Raw genomic sequence first — 16,752 nt, forward strand, 5'->3', positions numbered from 1 at the left:
CAGTCTATGTCTGACGCAGGATGCAGCATGCTTGGGGCTGGTGCATGGGGATGACCCAGAAAGTTGTTATGGGAAGGGAGGTGGGAGGGGGGCTCATGTTTGGGAATGCATGTAAGAATTAAAGATTTTAAAATTTAAAAAAAAAATAAAAAAAAAATAAAAATTTTCAAAAAAAAAAAAAAACATAAGCTCTCTGAAAAAAAAAAAAAAGAAAGACAACATAGAAAAGAAAAAGAACCAATTGTTAGAAAGACACAGTTTTTCAAAGCACACTCAAGAAAACAGAGACTACCTGAGTATCCTTATATCTCTTAAAGAAATAGAATTTTTGGCTAAAATCTTCCCACAAAGGAAACTTCAGGCACAGTTGGCCTCACTGGTCTGGTCTATGGACCATTTCAGGAAGAAATAGCACCAATTTATGCAATCCTGTCAGAAAAATGAAGAGAATGTGACACTTGGCAATTCTCTCTTGGAAGCTGTGATCCTTATACCAAACTATCCCTATACCAAAACCAGGCCAAGGCATTACAAGAAAATATAACTGCAAACCAATATTCCTCAAGAAGATAGACACAAACATTTGTAACAAAAGGTTAATAAATAAAAAACAACAGACATAAAAGAAAATTTTCTGACCAAAGGGAATAACTCTCAAAGTGAAAGTCCTCTTGAATATTTAGAAATCAATATATGAAATCAATCATATTAATCTCTCCAAAAGAGAGCCATGCCATCATCTCAAATGATGCACATTCTAGGCAGAACAATGGCACCCAAGTGCATTGAGCTCTGTAGCCTGTGAATATGTTACTTTACATGGCAGAAAATACTCTGCAGATGTCACTGAGTTGAGGATCTTGAGGTGTAGAGATTATCCTGGATGATCTGGGTGGATCAACGTAATCACAAAGGTCCTATTTATAAGGGGTGGCAGGAAAATGAGACTGAAGAGTAGGAGATGCGATGTCAGAAGCAGAGGTCAGAGGGGAGAGAAGCTGGAAGATGCTAGGCTGCTGCCTTTGAACATGGAGAAAGGGGCAGGATCCAAGGAGTAGAGGTGGCCTCTAACATAGGAAAGGCATGGGACAGATTCTTCCCTAGTAGTCTCAGAGGAACAGAACACTGTGGACACACTGTCTTTGGCCCTGTTAAAACCCATTTCACACTTCTGACCTCCAGAATGGTAAGATAACAAAACTGTCTTGTGCTAAGCCAAGCATGTGGTAATTCGTTATAGCTGCAGGAGAATACTAATATAATTCAGAAAAAGCACTTAACAGAATGTAACATTCTACTCAGGCTCAGATGGTAAGGAATCTACCTGCAATGCAGGAGAGCTGGGTTCAATCCCTGGGTGGGGAAGATACCCTGGAGAATCGCCTGGTAACCCAGTCCAGTATTCTTGCCTAGAGAATTCCATGGACAGAGGAGCCTGGTGGGCTACAATCTCAACACACACACCCACACACATTGTACATACATAAAATGGAGATGTTAACTGACTTCACAGTACATACATGTATGAAATCATCATATTGTATCCCTTGAGCTTACACAGTGTTATATGTCAACAATGGATCAGTAAACTGGTAAATAACTTTAAAATGCAATATAAACATAATCATCCATTTATGATAAAAATACTCAGGAAATTAGGAATAAGAGGGAACTGTTTTAATCTAACAGGAATACCTTTTTTAATTTTCATTTTTTTAAATTATGAAAATATGATAACACATTTACCAGAGACTTGGAAAATACAGAACAAGGTTACATAAAGTTCCACAATATGTTGCAATTACTTTTTTAGTGTAGATATATTAGGATTTTCAGTTGGTGTTTCAATATCAAACTCTCAAAAATCAATACTTTGGCCACCTGATGTGAAGCTCCAATACTTTGGCCAACTGAGGAGAAGAACTGACTCTTTGGAAAAGACTCTGATTCTGTGAAAGACTGAAGTCAGGAGATGAGAGGGACGACAGAGGATGAGATGGTTGGATGGCATTACTGACTCAATGGGCATGAGTTTGAGCAAGCTCTGGGAGTTGGTGATGGACAGGGAGGCCTGGCGTGCTGCAGTCCATGAGGTCACAAAGAGTCGGACACAACTAGCAACTGAACTGAAAAATTAATAGAGTGAATCCCAGGGACAGAGGAGCCTGGTGGGCTGCGTCTATGGGTTCACACAGAGTCAGACATGACTGATGTGACTTAGCAGCTGCAGCAGCAGCATAGAGAAGTAGAAGATTAGTGTCAACCTGAAAAGCACTGTGAACCGATTCAATATAATTAAGATTTATACAATGTTCCCAAACAGTGGGATAAAAATTCTATTCAAGTTCACCTAGACTGTAAAGTAGGAGACACTGGAACATATCCACGCACAGAAAACAAGGTGCAAAAATTTCATGGTCTAAAGGTTTTGAAATTATACAGAGTCTGCTCTCTTATTATTCACATACTGTGGATTATGTTAGAAATAAATATGAAAAGATATTTGAAAATAACCCAAATATTTTCAAGTGCAATGTGACATTTACCAAGAGAGATCTTCAACTTAGCCATTGAAAGCCTCAATGAAGTTAGACTGAAAAAAGAGAGGGTGATTGCTGAGAAGACAGAATATCTCTTAAAGGCATACAAAATCACCTCACTTAGTGACGAAGTATTGAAAACTTTCCCTCTGAGATCATGAAAAAGACCAGGCTATCCATTATCATATAGACAGTGTCACAGAAGCAATAGAAGTGATCTCCCAAGTACAGCCTTTAAGGAATCAGAGGACATAGACATGAATGTTCACTACAGTAACATTTTCAGTACTTCAAGACTGCAAACTACTGAAATGTCTATTATAAATAGAAGGTATTGGGCTTCCCTGGTGGCTCAGTGGTAAAGAGCCCAACTGCCAATGCAGAAGACTCAGGTTGGATCCTTGATCTGGGAAGATCCTACATGCTGCAGAGCAACTAAGCCCATGTGCCACAACTGTTGAGCCTGTGCTCCAGAGCCCAGGAGCTGCAGCCACTGAGTCCAGGTGCCACAACTACTGAAGTCTGTGTGCCCTAGATCCCATGCTCCATGACAAGAGAAGCCACTGCAATGAGAAGCCATGCAACGCAGCTGGACAGTAGCCGCCACTTGCCACAACTAGAGAAAAGTCCACACAGCAATGAAGACTCAATCAATCCAGAAATAACTTAACAAAATTTATAACAAAAAAGAAATAGAAGGCATTACCAAGTTGTGGTATGGTCATATATATTTATACTATTCAGTAATGGAAATCAGTGAATCACAACTATGCATGCATACTAAGGCTCTTCAGTCAAGTTCGACTCTTTGTGACCTTATGGACGATAGTCCCCCAGGCTCCTCTGTCCAAAGAATTCTCCAGGCAAGAATACCGGAGTGGGTTGCCATTCCCCTCTCCAGGGGATCTTCCTGACCCAGGGATTAAACCCACATCTCTTATGTCTCCTGCATTGGCAGGCAGATTCTTTACCACTAGTGCCACCTGGTAAACTAATACCATGAAAAAGCAAATAGCAATATATAAAAATATATTAAAAGCAGAGACATTACTTTGCTGACAAAGGTCCATCTAGTCAGATCTATGGTCTTCCAGTAGTCATGTATGGATGTGAGAGTTGGACCATAAAGAAAGCTGAACGCTGATGAATCAATGCTTTTGAACTGTAGTGTTCGGGAAGACTCTTAAGAGTCTTAGAGGAAATCAATACTTACATTCATCGGAAGGACTGATGCTGAAGCTGAAGCTCCAATACTTTGGCCACCTGAGGAAAAGAACTGACTCATGAGAAAAGATCCTGATGCTGGGAAAGATTGAAGGCAGGAGGAGAAGGGGACAACAAAGGATGAGATGGTTGGATGGCATCACTGACTCAATGGACATGAGTTTGAGCAAGCTCTAGGAGTTGGTGATGGACAGGGAAGCTTAGTATGCTGCAATCCATGGGGTCACAAAAAATCAGACATGACTGAGTGACTGAACGTATAAAAATATAATGTTGTCAAAATCAGGTAGATTATAGGAATATATATTTAGCGAGTGTTGGAGGGATAAATTAGCAGTTCAGGATTTCCAGATACAAATGTCTCCATATAAAATAGATAAACAACAAGGTCATAATGTATAGCACAGGGAACTCTTTTCAGTGTCCTTTAATAAGCCATAATGGAAAAGAATATGAAACATATATATATATATATACATATATATATATATACATGTAGATTGAATTACTTTGCTGTACAGTAGAAACTAACCCAACATTATAAATAACCCATCATTATAAAAAAATTTTTTTAAAAGGATAAATACTTATTATAGGTGTGTTCATGCATGCATAGTCCCTTCAGTCATGTCCGACTCTTTGAAATCCTTGACTGTAGCCCAGTAGGCACCTTTGTTCATGGGATTCTCCAGGCAAGAATACTGACGTGGGTTGCCATGCCCTCTTCCAGGGGATCATCCTGACCCAGGGATCCAACATGCTTCTCCTGTGGCTCTTGCATTGCAAACAGATACTGTACCCCTGAGCCACCAGGGAAGCCCATTTATTGTGTTCAATATTTTACAAACAGTCAAAATTAAGGTGCTAAAACCCAAATACTGGTTAGATTTGCTGAGGTGGAAGATGGTAGTGAGAAAGTAGAGGCTTCAATTTGCCGGCAATGCCAAATCTCCTGACCTGGGTGCAGTTTCCCAGTCATTTGTGATGTAAGACTTTACAGATCAGAACATTTATGTTTTGTGCAATTCCATTTTTTTTGTTGTAGTCCATGGAAAAGTTAATAAAGATAGTCATATAAATAGACTTCTAAGAAGATAAAAAGAATAAATTCTTTCGTGATTTTTTTGACCACCATCAACAATAAAAAGAAAAAAAAAAACAAAAAGAATAAAATGCCTAGGAATAAACTTAAAAAAAAATAAAATGTCATTTAAAGTATAAATTGGTAACAGATATGATTGTAAACAAAGATGTGCCTCCAAAATAACCTATTTCATGAAGAAAGAAGCATTGAAATTAGAAATTATTTTGAGCTAATATGGAAAACTTGGAGACCATTGCCCACTCTATGAAATCTCTTCTCTTGGGATGATTTGATTATCCAGGAAGAACCTCCTGCATCCATGGGGAAAAGGCAAGGTGCCAGCACTCTGTCTCACAAATTGGGCATGAGATTGAGGATAGAAATTTTATGTACAGTACATTTTCTACTTAAATCCCTGTGTTGGGTTTGGATGCCTGCTTTCACCTGATCCTGAGGTCCCATGTCCATAAATCTGCTGATTCACTCCCTCCAGATTGTTAAGTCTCTTCTCTAACTCCCTAGTGTTTGGAGAAATTAATTTGTTGAGAGGGGCTCTGGTATTTATGTTTCTTAACTAACCTAAGAACAATCATGCAATTTACAACTCCCCCCACTAACCTTAATTTGTAGGGGTACTGGCCATTGCCAATCTCGCAGACAGTTGGAAGGACTGGTGGGGGGATTAAAGACTATTGCTTGGGGCTTTCCTCACTGTTGGACTCTAAATCCACCAAGTCATATAGCACTCAACTGTCTGCTTTCCACCTTCTAATACTTTATAATTATTATTGTCTCTTTGCCCATCCTTTCGGAGAAGGCAGTGGCACCCCACTCCAGTACTCTTGCCTGGAAGATCCCATGGATGGAGGAGCCTGGTAGGCTGCAGTCCATGGGGTCGCTAAGAGTCGGACAGGACTAAGCGACTTCACTTTCACTTTTCACTTTCATGCATTGGAGGAGAAAATGGCAACCCACTCCAGTGTTCTTGCCTGGAGAATCCCAGGGATGGGGGAGCCTGGTGGGCTGCCGTCTATGGGGTCGTACAGAGTCGGACACGACTGAAGCGACTTAGCAGTAGCAGCAGCAGCCCATCCTTTTTGTCCTTGAGGGGTTAGGACTCTAAGAGAAAAGATCTGGCCAGGCCAGAGGGACAAGGAAGAGATGGAAAAGAAAGAATGAGCAAGAGAATGGATAAAGGGCATGAACAAAGGTGCCTCTGGGGAACTTGGAAGCAGGAACAACAAGGATGCAGTGACAAGATGAGACAGCTCCTTACCTTTTTTGATCTGTTCATTAGTCAGATTCAAAGAAGTAAGCATCCCATTAGATTTAATGTTCCCACCTTCAAGAGTGTGCCGGACACCTTATGTGAGGGTCCCACCATGCTGCAAAGGAGGGTAGTGACCCCAACGTGAAACAGAAGGCAGTAAAACCTGTAGAGGCAATAAGGTGATGCTCGGTGGCAAATGTCGATGGCATTTCCTTCACTGAGCTCCCCAGGGAAATTAGGTCCCCTATTGTTCACATTTATAGCTTCTTGTTCTTTAATTCCATATCACTTATCCTAATTTGCAGTGCAACAATGAAGTTGGTCCAATGAGTCGGGTCAAAATACATGGCCCATATTAGGCCAATCATTATTGAGTGAATGAATTGTTAGTCACTTCATACATAGGGGCAGGGGAGAGGGGGTGAGAGGAAGAGCAAAATATAGAGAGAAGGAGGAAGGACAAAGATCAAGGCACAGTGGAATATCAGAATGAAAAACTAAGGAGGGGAAGAAGAGGTGAGGGATGGGGAAGACAGAGTGGGGAGAAACTGAAAGACAATCAAGTAGGAGAGAGAGAGACAGGAGAGAAGAGATGAGAGGGAGATGACATATGTGGAAGGGGTTGTAGCTCAGATAAGCCCGCAAGAATCCTTGCAGCGTGATGTGGGGAACGATGTCTGTATTCATGTGCATGTGCGTGTATGTGCATGCACCTTTGCGTTTTCTGTGTAGTGATTGCAGGGATCCTCATACCTGTGGGAATTGGAATTGCTTTGCTCATATTGAAAAAATTTGCTCAAATCTCTACTCCCAAGAGCCTTTATATCAAGACCACCTTTGCTTTCCACCCGCACTGTAATGCATCACTCAGCTTCAGTTTCCATGGTAACCAAGGTATTGTTTCCTGTCATGTCTAGGAACTAAGCATGAAACAAAGAGAAAAGCAGAGAAATGTGTGCACTCTCTCTTCCTCTGAGGTACACAAGCTACTATTTAGGGATTGAAAAAGCACATGGTATTTAATTCTACCTTGCCCTGCCCCCACTTCCTGGGGAGGAAGATAGAAGTTTTAGAGCAGCGCAATATAAATCTAGGATTTCTACCTGTTCATAATGTACTTACATAGTTGGCAGACATAGGTTTCCTTGGCCTTTAGCCACCTTCTTGCCAATAAATTTTTGTTACCTCCAAACCATGCCCACAGATTCCAGGACTCCTGCTACCCAACTCACTCTCCCTGTTCTCACCTTGTAGCCCCTATTTCATGATGTAGATATCCAGTAGTCCCAATTTTCTAGCAGAGAACTTGCTTCTAGTCAGAATTCAGATATACTACTCCCAGAAAAGTTCTATGATCCCCAGTAGGGAAGTCACTCAGGACAGATGACTCCCTCCTCTCCTCTTTATTCTGGGAGACTGCTATCCAGACCATGAGACTAGTTGATTGAGCTCCCACTTCCTGCCTCAGCCCTGTTCCACCAGGGCTTTGTGGAGACTGAGAGGACAGGGGTCTCTGCCAGCCTCCTGAATTTGAAAAGCAGCAGAACTAAGCAAGCATCTCTTCCCTACCCACTTATCCCAAGTGGCCTATTATCTGCTTTGCATTTCCCCCTCATTTCAGAGACTGGACAACCAGGCTCCCAGGCAGGATGTGAGATGTTTCAGGGCACCAGTTTGGGAAGAAAGACAGCACAAAATCTGGGATATGTCCCCATCTACCACTCCCTTCTCTCACAGTGCTATAGGATGTCTCTAGAAGTCCATTTGTACAGCCCTACTATCATTTCCAGGGTCCCAGCTGCCCACCACTTCCTGTGTTTTACAACAACTCAGTCTAATGTCTTCCACTGGAGAAGGGAATGGCTAACCACTTCAGCATTCTTGCCTTGAGAACCCTATGAGCAGTTTGAAAAGACAAAAAGATAAGACACTGCAAATGAATTACCCAGGTTGGTAGGTGCCTGATGTGCTACTGGAGAAGAGCAGAGAAACTGCTCCAGAAGGAATGAAGAAGTTGAGCCAAACCAAAAATAATGCCCAGGTATGGATGTGTCTGGTGGTGAAAGTAAAGTCTGATGCTGTAAAGAACAATATTGCATATGAACCTGGAGTGTTAGATCCATGGGTCAAGGTAATTTGGAAATGGTCAAACAGGAGATAGCAAGAGTGAACATAGATATTTTAGAAATCAGTGAACTAAAATGGACCGGAATGGTGAATTTAATTCATATAACCATTATATCTACTACTTTGTGCAAGAATCCCTTAGAAGAAATGGAGTAGCTATCATAGTCAACAAAGAGTCTGAAATGCAGTACTTGGGTGCAGTCTCAAAAACAACAGAATTATCTCTGTTTGTTTCCAAGGTAAACTATTCAATATCACAGTAATCCATGTCTATGCCACTAATGCTGAAGAAGCTGAAGTTGAAGACCTACAAGACCTTCTAGAACTAATACCAGAAAAAGATGTCCTTTGCGTCATGGGGGATTGGAATGCAAAAGTAGGAAGTCGAGATACCTGGAGTGACAGACAAATTTGGACTTGGAGTGCAAAATAGAGCAAAGGCTAACAGAGTTTTGCCAAGAGAATGCACTGATCATAGCAAACACCCTCTTCCAACAACACAGAGATGACTCTATACATGGATATCACCAGATGGCCAACACCGAAATCAGATTGATTATATTCTTTGTAGCCAAAGATGTTGAAGCTCTATACAGTCACCAAAAACAAGACAGAGAGCTGACTATGACTCAGATCATGAACTTTTGATTGCAAAAATTCAGACTTTAATTGAAGAAAGTAGGGAAAACCACTAGACCATTCAGGTATGACCTAAATCAAATCCCTTACGATTATTATGGAAGTGACAAATAGATTCAGGTGATTAGATCTGATAGACGGAGTGCCTGAAGAACTATGGGCAGAGGTTCATAACATTGTACAGGCTGTTGTTACTGCTGCTGCTGTTAAGTCACTTCAGTCATGTCCAACTCTGTGCAACGCCATAGATGGCAGCCCACCAGGCTCCCCCATCCCTGGGATTCTCCAGGCAAGAACACTGGAGTGGGTTGCCATTTCCTTCTCCAATGCATGAAAGTGAAAAGTGAAAGTGAAGTCGCTTAGTCCTGTCCGACTCTTAGCGACCCCATGGACTGCAGCCTACCAGGCTCCTCCATCCATGGGATTTTCCAGGCAAGAGTACTGGAGTGGGTTGCCATTCCCTTCTCGGACATTGTACAGGAGGTGTTGTTAAAAATCATCCTGAAGAAAAAGAAATGCAAAAAGGCAAAATGGTTGTTTGAGGAGTTCTCAGCTTTACCAATAGCTGAGAAAAGAAGATAAATGAAAAAGCAAAGGAGAAAAGAAAAGATAAACCCATCTGAATGCAGAATTGCAAAGAATAGCAAGGAGAGACAAGAAAGCCTTCCTAACTGAACAAAGCAAAGAAATAGAGAAAAACAATAGAATGGAAAAGACTAGAGATCTCTTCTAGAAAATTAGAGATACCAGGGGAACATTTCTTCCAAAGATGGGCCAATAAAGGACAGAAACAGTATGGATCTAACAGAAGCAGTAGATATTAAGAGGAGGGTGGCAAGAATACACAGAACGATACAAAAAAGATCTGAATGACACAGACAACCATGATGGAGTGATCATTCACCTAGAGCCAGACATCCTTGAGTGCGAAATTGAGTGGGCCTTAGGAAGCATCAATGGAAACAAAGCTAGTGGAGGTGATGAAATTCAAATGAGCTGTTTCAAATCCTAAAAGATGATGCTGTTAAAACCTTGCACTCAATATGCCATCAAATTTGGAAAACTCAGCAGTGGCCACAGGACTGGAAAATGTCAACTTTCATTCTAATCCCAAAGAAAGGCAATGCCAAAGAATGTTCACACTACTGCACAATTGCCCTCATTTCACATGGTAGCAAAGTAGTGCTCCAAATCCTTCAAGCTAGGCTTCAATGTTATGTGAACTGAGGATTTCCAGATGTACAAGCTGGATATAGAAAAGACAGAGGAACCAGAGATCCAGAGATCAAATTGCCATCATCCGTTGAATCATAGGAAAAGCAAGAGAATTCCAGAAAAACATCTACTTCTGCTTCACTGACTATGCTAAATCCTTGGACTGCGTGGATCACAACAAAATGTGGAAAATTCTTAAAGCGATGGGAATACCAGACCATCTGACCTCCCTCCTTAGAAACCTGTATGCTGGTCAAGAAGCAATAGTTAGAACTGGACATGAAACAATGGACTGGTTCAAAATTGGGAAAGGAGTACATCAGGGCTGTATATTGCCACCCTTCTCATTTAACTTCTATGCTGAGTACATCATGCGAAATGCCATGCTGGATGAAGCACAAGCTGGAATCAAGATTGCTGGGAGAAAATATCAGTAACCTCAGATATGCTGATGACACTAGCATTATGGCAGAAGGTGAAGAGGCAGTAAATAACTTCTTTTTTTTTTTGCCTTAGAACAACAAATATTTTATTATAGTTTTTTTCACTTTTGTTTTTTGTTTTAATTTTATTATTATTATTGTTTTTTACTTTACAATACTGTATTGGTTTTGCCATATATCCAGAAAATAAATAGCTTCTTGATGAAGGTTAAAAAAGGAAAGTGAAAAATGTGGCTTAAAACTCAGCATTCAAAAAATAATGATCATGGCATCCGGTTCCATCACTTCAAGGCAAATAGATGAGGAAACAAAGACTTTATTTTCTTGGGCTCCAAAATCACTGTGGATGGTTGCTGCAGCCATGAAATTAAAAGACCCTCTGCTCCTTGAAAGAAAAGCAATGACAAACCCAGACAGCATATTAAAAAGCAGAGACATTACTTTGCTGACAAAGGCCTATATAGTCAAAGGTATGGTTTTTCTAGTAGTCACGTATGAATGCGAGAAGAGTGAGCACCAAAGAACTGATGCTTTCGAACTGTAATGCTGGAGAAGACTTTTGAAAGTCCCCTGGACAGCAAGGAGATCAAACCAGTCCATTTTAAATGAAATCAATCCTGAATATACATTTTAAGGCTTGATGCTGAAGCTGAAGCTCCAGTACTTTGGCCACCTAATGCCAAGAGCTAACTCACTGGAAAAGATGCTGATGCTGGGAAAGACTGAAGGCAGGAGGAGAAAGGCATGACAGAGGATGAGATAGATGGTTGGATAGCGTCACCAACTCAATGAACATGAGTTTGAGCAAACTCCTAGAGATGGTGAAGGACAGGGAAACCTGGTGTCCATGAGGTTGCAGAGTCAAACTTGGCTGAGCGACAGAACAACAAGAAGCATCCAATGTCTAAGGAATCTCATTTCTATTCCAACTGAACAACCCACACTTTATAGAACCCAAAGGCTTGCCCATGCTCCTGACCCCAGGGTGTTTTTCAGATGTCTATTTGTTTTTGGAGAGGGAATTTTTGCCCCATATTCACTCTCAATATCCACTTGCCAGCCACTTCTCTGTGTCACCTCTCTTTCAGAGGATCCCAGATCTGCCTGGATGCTGGTCTGCCCGGATGTCTAGGAGGAGAGTCCCTCGGAGATGGACCAGAGAAACAGTAATGCAAGCAAGTAGTTTCCTGGGATGCCCTTTTCCTTAAATCCCTCTAAACACCACTCTGGACTGTACGACACAAGCAGATTTTTTATAACAGGTGAAAGGTAACAAAGGGAAAGATAATTTGGACCAAAACTACTAGGAAATCATGGCTAAACATAAATGTTCATAAAGTCCAGTGAAAATCGTGCATCTCTCACTTCTTCCCAAAAGTTAAAGCCTTTGGGGAGATTCTTTTCTGGGTTGATCTCTGTTCCTAGCTTTTCTTGAAGACTGCCCTTTTCTCCCCCTTGAAAAGGAGAAAGTCACCTCCATTAATATCCTTCATTGTAACGACTGTTCATTCTCCAAACAGTGGGATCTGTCCACCTTTCACCCTCCTTTGAGTATGCACACACAGACACATGCCATAGAACTATCAGTGGTGCACAATAATCCCTAAATCATACATTTCTCAGAATTGAAATTTGTCGATCTAGATTAACCATCAGAACTCAGTCTGGATCTCTTGGACTTCAAACCTTATTTCCTCATCTTCTGGCCATTCCTGGTGCACTAATCACTCATTCTCAATTTGGCCTTCCTTGGGGATATAGGTCCCTGGAGAAGGAAATGGCAACCCATTCCAATACTCTTGCCTAGAAATCCCATGGACAGAGGAGCCTGGTGTCCATGGGGATGTAGGTATCAGTACATCTTTAAATAAGAGTACAAATCATGGGGCACGTGAGTCATAATTTTAACAAAGTCAGTGTCACCAGGTGATCCAATCTTTACTCTTATCTTTTGAAAGATTTAACCCCTGCATATAACCATGGTTTCTCTTGCATCTCTATCTTCTCCTGCTCTAGCAGTTACTCCCACCAGCATACAATCAAGCTCCATTGTCCTCCATTTTAAACAATACCTTCCCTTGGTGACACTTCTCTGTTAACTCTTGTTCCATACATCTGCTGCCTTTCACAGTGAAACTTTCATTATAAATTGTCTCCACTTTCACACTACCCCCTGACAAGTCTCGAATGCCCTTCTATCCTCTAAACTGTTTTTTACCTTGTTCTCCAAAAGCCAGCTTGATATCAAATCAAAGTATCATTCCTCCACCCCTGTTTAACTTCCTAGTACCTTTGAACTTGCTGCCTATTTCCTCTTCCTTGAAACCTTTGGAATTTCATGAAATGGCTCTCTCCTGGTGTTCTTCCTTCCAGCGTGGATTCTATTCATTTTTTTGTTTGTGTCTTTTTTTTCCCCTCTTCCTCTAAAAGTTGTCTACAGGTTGACACCCTCTAGGTTGTGGCTTTGGGCTTTCTTTTCCTTCTTTTGTACATTTTCTCTCTTAGAAATTTCTTATAACCAATTTGATACATTAAATAGATACAGCTATTTTTATGTCAATAATCCCCAATAAAGCAGTGTAATAAATAAAATATTTCATTCCCCTTATGACTATAAATAATATCTACACCTGCCAATCTCTGTGTGAATCAGAGTGTGTGATTATGACCAACAGAGCAAGCCTTAGGATAGCTTAACCAAAATAAATCTTACCCAAGGATATCAGTTGCTCATGTTGTCCATAGAGAGCTGTAGAGCCAGGATTGGAGAGCAAGAAGAATCTAGGTGAGTCTGAGAAGTAGAACCAATCATGAAACTCATGCCTGAGGAATAGCCTAGGTTCGATACATCTGTTTGCAGCATTGCTACTATGGCAGAAAGTTTGCATTGGGGGCTATCTGGCCTTTATCTTTTCCTGTTAGAAACTTTTAAATTTATTTGTTTCATAGATAACAAATAATACCTGTACTTTTATACTGATATATATATATACATGTATATATCTATGTAGATTAGCAATATGTTATGAATACTATGGTTGCCTTTAGAAATTTTTTTTCATTTCCTAAAATGCAGTGTGGTATACTCAAATACCATAAACCTCATTTTTTAAGTTGTACAATGCAGTGGTTGTTAGTATTTTCAAGGAGCTTTGCAACTATCACCATAATGTAATTCAAGAACTTTTCTTTCAACAAGAAACTCAGTATTTATTAGTCACTTTCTATCACTTCCTATCTCTCCCCTTTCTCCAGCCCCTGGGAATCTCTATTTTCTTTCTCGGATTTTTCTTACAGTTAACATTCCAATAGAAGGAATCATATAGTACATGTTTCTTTTTTAATTGGGTTCTTTCATTACACATTATGTTTTCTAGATTAATCAGTGTTGTTTCATGTATTAATACTTCATTACTTTAACTACCGTATCTTCAACTATCATATCAGTTCAGTTCAGCTGCTCAGTCATGTTCAACTCTTTGCGACCCCATGGACTGCAGCACGCCAGGTCTCCTGTCCATCACCAACTCCCGGAGTTTACTGAAACTCATGTCCATTGAGTTGGTGATGCCATCCAGCCTTCTCATCTTCTGTCATCCCCTTCTCTTCCTGCCTTCAATGTTTCCCAGCATCAGGGTCTTTTCAAATAAGTCAGTTCTTTGCATCAAGTGGCCAAAGTACTGAAGTTTCAGCCTCAGCATCAGTCCATCCAATGAATATTCAGGATTGATCTCCTTTAGGATGGACTGGTTGGATTCCTTCACAGTCCAAGGAACCTCAAGAGTCTTCTCCAACACCACAGTTCAAAAGCATCAATTCTTCGATGCTCAGCTTTCTTTATTGTCCAACTCTCACATCCATACATGACCACTGGAAAATCCATAGCCTTGACGACATGGACCTTTGTTGGCAAAGTAATGTCTCTGCTTTTTAATACTCTGTCTAGGTTGGTCATAACTTTTCTTCCAAGGGGTAAGCGTCTTTTAATTTCATGGCTGCAGTCACCATCTGCAGTGATTTTGGAACCCCCCAAAATAAAGTTTGCCACTGTTTCCACTGTTTCCCCATCCATTTGCCATAAAGTGATGGGACTAGATGCCATGATCTTACTTTTCTGAATGTTGAGTTTTAAGCCAACTTTTTCACTCTCCTCCTTCACTTTCATCAAGAGACTCTTCAGTTCTTCACTTTCTGCCATAAAGGTGGTGTCACCTGCATATCTGAGGTTATTGATATTTCTCCTGGCAATCTTGATTCCAACTTGTACTTCCTGCAGCCCAGCATTTCTCATGATATACTCTGCATATAATTTAAATAAGCAGGGTGACAATATACAAGCCTTGACGTACTCCTTTCCTTATTTGGAACCAGTCTGTTGTTCCATGTCCAGTTCTAACTGTTGCTACCTGACCTGCATACAGATTTCTCAAGAGGCAGGTCAGGTGGTCTGGTATTTCCATCTCTTTCAGAATTTTCCACAGTTTATTGTGATCCACACAGTCAAAGGCTTTGGCATAGTCAATAAAGCAGAAATAGATATTTTTCTGGAACTCTCTTGCTTTTTCGATGATCCAGGGGATGTTGACAATTTGAACTCTGGTTCCTCTGCCTTTTCTAAAACCAGCTTGAACATCAGGATGTTCTCCATTCACATACTGTTGAAGCCTGGCTTGGAGAATTTTGAGCATTACTTTATTAACATGTGAGATGAGTGCAATTGTGCAGTAGTTTCAGCATTCTTTGGCATTGCCTTTCTTTGGGATTGGAATGAAAACTGATCTTTTCCAGTCCTGTGGCCACTGCTGAGTTTTCCAAATGTGCTGGCATATTGAGTGCAGCACTTTCACAGCATCATCTTTTAGGATTTGAAATAGCTCAACTGGAATTCCATCACCTCCACTAGCTTTGTTCATAGTGATGCTACCTAAGGCCCTACTTGATTTTGTATTCCAGGATGTCTTGCTCTAGGTGAGTAATCATACCATCGTGATTATCTGGGTCATGAAGATCTTTTCTGTATAGTTCTATTGTGTATTCTTGACACCTCTTCTTAATATCTTTTGCTTCTGTTAGGTCTGTACCATTCCTGTCCTTTATTGAGGCCATCTTTGCGTGAAATGTTCCCTTGGTATCTCTAATTTTCTCGAAGAGACTCTTGTCTTTCCCATTCTATTGTTTTCCTCTATTTCTTTGCACTGATCACTGAGGAAGGCTTTCTATTATATGGGTATAACTAATTCTCTTTATTTTTCATTCTTTGATGGGTATTTGGGTTGTTTTCACTGCTTAGCCATTATGAATAAAGCTCTTATGAACACTATTGTACAATTTTTTGCTTGACTTGTTTTCAGTTTGATTCAGTAGATAATTAAGGATCAGATTGTTGAGTCAGAAAGTATCTCTAAGAGTTGACAGCTATCATGTGCAAACTGTTCCAAATAATTTCAGAGGGAGGAAAAGTTCCAAACTCATCTAATGAGCCACCATCACCCTGTTAACAAAACAAGACAAAGATACCACAAAAAAAGAAAATTATAGGACATTAACATTGATAAACATAGATGCAAAAATCCTTAACAAATCTCTAGCAAACAGAATCCAGCGACACTTTAAAAGGATCATCTACCATGATCAAGTGGGGTTTATCCCGAGGATGCCAGGATCTTTAATATATGAACATCAATCAGTGTGACACATCATATTAAGAAACTGAAAGATAGAAACCAAATAACCATCTCAATAGATTCAGAGAAAGCGTTCAACAAAATTCTACACCCATTTATAATTAAAACCCTCCAGAGAACTGGCATAGAAGGACCCTACCTCAACATAATAAAGGCCATATATGACAAACCCACAGCAAATATTATCCTCAATAGTGAAAAACTGAAAACATTTCCTCTAAAATCAGAAACAAGTGTGCCACTCTTGCCAGTGTTATTCAATATTGTTTTGGAAGTCCTACCCATGGCAATCAGAGAAGAAAAAGAAATAAAATGAATCCAGGTTGGAAAAGAAGAAAAACTCTATTTGCAGATGGCATGATACTATACATAGAAAATCCTAAAATTCCACCAAAAATTTCTAGAGCTAAGCAGTGAAGTTAGTATGGTCACAGGATATAAAATTAATACACAGAAATCCCTTGAATTCCTATATACTACCAATGAAAAACCAGAAAGAGAAATTAAGGAAACAATCTCATTCACC

The sequence above is a fragment of the Ovis canadensis genome, chromosome X (assembly GCF_042477335.2).
Source record: "Ovis canadensis isolate MfBH-ARS-UI-01 breed Bighorn chromosome X, ARS-UI_OviCan_v2, whole genome shotgun sequence".
Lineage (NCBI taxonomy): Eukaryota > Metazoa > Chordata > Mammalia > Artiodactyla > Bovidae > Ovis > Ovis canadensis.